Here is a 5,480-nt window from a genome sequence, read left to right on the forward strand (position 1 = left end):
TCGAACTCAGGGCTTCATGTGTGCTAAGTAAGCACTCTTCCAGTAAACCAGATTTGAAGCCCAAGGCATACTTCTAACAGTAATTATGACGGTGGGATTTATTGGATTACCCCTTTTGGCAACGAAATTGCTGCCTATTTTCTAACTTTCCCAGGATTTGGGACCAGCCTGAGACTCAGCAATGAGGAATGATGAATGAATGATGGCCACCAGGCCCCAGAGGCCTAAGATCACATCTTACAGAGGGATAGAGGATAAGGAGCCACAACCTTCGACAATTCCTACAGCCTAAGAATTGTGGTTTCCCTTGATAAGTGCCAGGACATAATTCACCTGTTGTACACACCAGTTGCACACACCAGCCCAGGCAAATGCTTCCTGGCTTCAGTCTTTAACTGCAGTGAAGGATGTTTTTTCAACGTGCCTGCTCAAACTTAGTACTCTCTGAGGGCTTGTTCCAGCTTGCCCAGGTTGGGGGACTGGGCATGGGCAACCTGCTGAATGCCCATCATCCAGGCCGTGTCCCTGAGCCCTTTTCTCAAGGGTAGTGCTCTGCATCTTGAGCCACAGGGCCACTCAGGGGGTTTTTTTGTTGTTATTTTGTTTTGATTTCCTGTGATCTCTTAAGAAATATGAATATCTCAGTCTTTCCTACCCAGGCTGAATTCAAATTGGCATCTCAGCCCCTTGAGGGGCTAAGATTACAGGCAAGAGCCACTGACACCTGGTTTCCTTTTCTTCTTGTTGTTCTTTTTTTTCGTGACAATCTGAATTCTCCACGGTATCATTCGAGTGGTTTGCATTTGAAGTAAACTTCCCAGGCCTGGAATTCAAATGCTAGGATGGCCACCCACAAATAAAGGGAGATCCTGACTAACTCATTCCTATTCATGTGAATGCTAATGGAATGTTATAAAAGTAATAATTAAATTTGCTGTTAATTCATGACTCTATTTTTGAATGCCACACAAAAATTATTGAATTTATATCTTCCATTCTAGCACCATAGTATGATTAAGGATATTGACTGATTTTTAAATTAATATTTATAATAATTAAATGATGATACTTCAGTAAATGGAAGCATAATTTAATAACTCATAAATTGTAAAAATATATAATTTAATAATATCCTCATATTCCCTCTGTCAGTATACAATATATATATACATATATACATATGTGTTTATGTATATATATATATATGTTGAAAGACCCTAGTCCCCTAAGATACTTTTGTCAACAGGAGGGCTCCCCAGAAAACTCAGACTCCAGGCCGGGAGATGCAATAAGCAAGAGGAGTTTATTTGACGTTTGCGCAAATGGACTCTCTGTCCCGAGAAGACAGGGAGCCCTGAGCAGAGATTACAGGCTAATTTAAAGGCAAAAACCACAAGATTAACGCCTAACACAAAGCATCCCATGATTGGTGCATTTAAAGGTCACCATATACACCAACAATCACTCTGCCACGCGGGAAATTTTGTAACACTCTTTGTAAAATGACTGGCACATGGTTGGTTTAAGGGGGGGGTTACATGGTTACAGGCCTATGATTGGTTTACATTTGGCTTAGCTTGTGGTCTTGCCAGGTGGTCGTTATCTCAAGGTCCTGTCTGGGGAATTTCTAAATGGGAACTGAGGAACACGTACTGTCTGTTTTTTATCTACGACCACTGACCTTGTCCTGGGGCCGGCATCTGGTCCCTGAAACTTCTTAACTCATTTCTGGGAAGGGAAGGGTCAATGCTAGCGTAAGCAAGTTTACAGAAGCAGAATCAGCAATTAGCAAGTTAGTAATGGTAATGGTCAATTTTTAATCTTTCATTTTCCCCACTTTTTCTCTGGACTAATTTTAATCTTAAAATTTAGGGTGTCTCTATATTATTTTGTGGGGTGTCAGTTGTTCTCAGTGCTTGGTATTGAGATCTCAGAACTAATAGATGGACTGCCCTGATTTTTTTTTTTTTTTTTTTTTACAAAAGACACCAGTCTGTTGAGTATACAAGGTCCAATTGTAACTAAATTAACAGTACCAAAGGCCCTTACATTTTTTTTTTACCAGTTCTGACTCTGTGTATCACAGTTAACTTAATTTTATACCAGCTGTACTTGTTAGCTCCAATTTTAAGACATACTCATACCATTTGCGACATACTCATACCATTTGCTACATACTTAAACTTTCTGAGGTTTGTCTTTTTTTCTTTTAAACAATTAAATACAATCCTTAGTTTTTGTATCCTTTTTTATCCAAAGGGGACCTTTTTTCCCAATTCCTTTTCCAAGGCTTTTTTTACCATCCTCTTTTTTAAAATCCCTTGAGCATCTTTGTGGCTGTAGTTTAAAACTGCCCGATTTTTCTTTGGCTTGCAGAACCTTTATCTTAGAACAGCCTTAAGGCACCACTGTGATGCAGAAGCTTGCTAGATTTTAAGGCTAAGAGTATTACCTCCATTGATAACACACTCAGGTTATTACCATACCAGAGCCAAACTAGGCTGTGACCATAGAGTGGATTTCCAGTCACTATGCACTGAAGTACCTAAGGCAAGCAAGCCAGTGATATCCTTGTCCCCAATATCCACTGTGGAAGAGAGGGTTTCTGGATATCACCCAAAAGAATGTCCCACAAGATCTTAGATTTAGCAGCAGTCAACCAGGAAGTAGACTCAGGTGATGGAATCAGGCAGGAGTTCCTCCAGGTGGCTGTCAGGCCGTCGTTGAACTTTACTCATTAGGGTATGCAGCAGCAGCAGCAGCAGCAGCAACAGGGTCTCTCAGTGGCTCCATGGGACTGTCACACCTCATGCTGGGCTGTAAATTCCTACACAGACTGGTTAAGGATACATTGCATAGGTTTGGCAGGCTTTGATACTGCTGGTTTTTAAGATCTTCAAACAATAGTCCAGGATAATTTACCAAAATCACAACTTCTTTACTAACCAGATATTTTTGTAAATAGACACAGAAGGCTTAGTCTTGTAATAATCTCTGACAGATGCAGTCTCCATACTTGCACACTTACAACTGTTAACACGATTTTTATGTCTTTTTTTTTTTTTAATTTATTTTGCCTCATTTTTCCAAAACTGACTCTGGACCCTTGATCTTAAAATGGGGGTAGAAGGGCGAAGGTCCATCTTCTGTAGCTTCTTTAAGCTGACTTTAGGGGCGTTGATCTTACCTAGCCAGGAACCTATAACCTTAGCCTATTTTACAAAGAGGCTATCAGGGTTAGATGTCATTAAGAACAATATTTTAACTTTTGACAACTGCACAGACCTTTTTTTCGGCTACAGCAGTGTAGCTTGTTTAGCACTCTGGTTTGCAAAAGCATCTTCCTAGATGGCTTAGGAATATGATCTCTAGTGACCCTATCAATGCCTAAATTACCTTTGCAGACCTTTAGACAGATATCAATAGAAACACACTCTCAGGTTTACAAACTTTTTCCTGAGCAGATGAACTTCATGTAGCTGATGTCAGCTCAATAGTTACTGCCAATTAAAGCTTTTGGCACATAAAGGGGTTGAGATTTAAACTATCCCCCACATTTTATAACATTAGCTTTTTACTATCACAGAGGACTGGCAAGTTCCTGTCCCTTACAAAGTAGTCATTGACATTACGCATGCTTACAAACTATCTCCCCATGACCTCCTGGCTCTGACCTAGCAGACAGGGAGCCCCGAGCAGAGATTACAGGCTAATTTAAAGGCAAAAACCACAAGATTAACGCCTAACACAAAGCATCCCATGATTGGTGCATTTAAAGGTCACCATATACACCAACAATCACTTTGCCACGCGGGAAATTTTGTAACACTCTTTGTAAAATGACTGGCACATGGTTGGTTTAAGGGGGGGGTGACATGGTTACAGGCCTATGATTGGTTGACATTTGGCTTAGCTTGTGGTCTTGCCAGGTGGTCGTTATCTCAAGGTCCTGTCTGGGGAATTTCTAAATGGGAACTGAGGAACACGTACTGTCTGTTTTTTATCTATGACCACTAACCTTGTCCTGGGGCCTGCATCTGGTCCCTGAAACTTCTTAACTCATTTCTGGGAAGGGAAGGGTCAATGCTAGCGTAAGCAAGTTTACAGAAGCAGAATCAGCAATTAGCAAGTTAGTAATGGTAATGGTCAATTTTTAATCTTTCAATATATATGGCACTACTGTGGCTTGTTCACAAGTGCTCAGAACTTCCTGGCTAAGATTGTGAACCCATTTGTGGATTGGGCATTGTAGGCCGGGAGTTTAAATCCCAGCATGGCCAATAATGTATTCATGGAGTAAGAAGCCAATTTTGACACATTTTTTTCCTTCTCTGTGAAAGTCCTGGGTCTCAGTATATGTGATATGATGTAATAAAATAAATGTTTTATGTGTAATTATAATAAATAAATAAGGGTAATAAATGTCATATGGAATAAACCCATGTATGTAAATAGATCTCATATATGAGTATTATTTTTTCCAGTACTGGGACTTCAATTCAGGCCCTTAGAACTTTTCTGAAGTTCTTGTCTTCAAGGACGGTGATCTTCCCCTTCACCCACAGTGCCACAGAGTTACCCAGACCCTGATTTTAAATGCCAGGCCTGCCAGTAAAATGGTGCAAATTCCAAGCCAGGGCCTTATCATCATCATCATTATTATTGTTATTGTTATCATTATAATTATTATTTGTTTTTAGGCCAAACACCAGGCTTGAACTCAAATGTTGGCATTTCTTCCAAAGTCGATCCTGGGATCCTCAGTCCTGAGTTCAAATCTCAGGGCTGGCAAAAAAAAATAAAAAGGAAAAGGATAAAACTGAGAAGTTCAATCAGGTGGTTTTACTTTTTTTCCCCTTTGTATAGTACCATCCTGGGTCTAAATAACAATGCCTAGACAATATACATGACATTACATTGCTGATGTTTGGCGGGCTATTAGGGAAGCCAAGCCGAAATCAGCAAATCAGCAACTTAGGCCTGAAGGTTGAATCCGGGGACTCCCACTAATGAATGTCTGGCAGGAGATTCTAAGAAATACTTTCCAGGGCTGGGAAGGTGGTTCAGTGGTAGAACACTTGCCTTGAATGTTAGAGGCCCTGGGTTCGATTCCTCAGCACAACATAAGCAAAAAGAAAAAAGCTGCAAGTGGCGCTGTGGCTCAAGTGGTAGAGCGCTAGCCTTGAGTTGAAGAGCTGAGAGACAGCGACGAGGCCCAGAATTCAGGCGCCATGACCGGACCCCCCAAAAAAAATTAAAAAAAAAATAAAATAAAAAAAGAAACGCTTTCCAATAGACATCTTTACAAATAGAATGTTGTAAAAGTAACAATTACATTATTAGTTAGTGTATGATTATATTATAAAATTATACACAACAATTATACTACATTGACTAATTTTCAATTAATACATTATTATGTATTCAATCATGATACTTAAAAAAGGAAGGAATAATTAAATTGTCAATATTTGGTAGAA

The sequence above is a fragment of the Dipodomys spectabilis genome, unplaced genomic scaffold, assembly GCF_019054845.1.
Source record: "Dipodomys spectabilis isolate Male_0828 unplaced genomic scaffold, ASM1905484v1 ptg000203l, whole genome shotgun sequence".
Classification (NCBI taxonomy): domain Eukaryota; kingdom Metazoa; phylum Chordata; class Mammalia; order Rodentia; family Heteromyidae; genus Dipodomys; species Dipodomys spectabilis.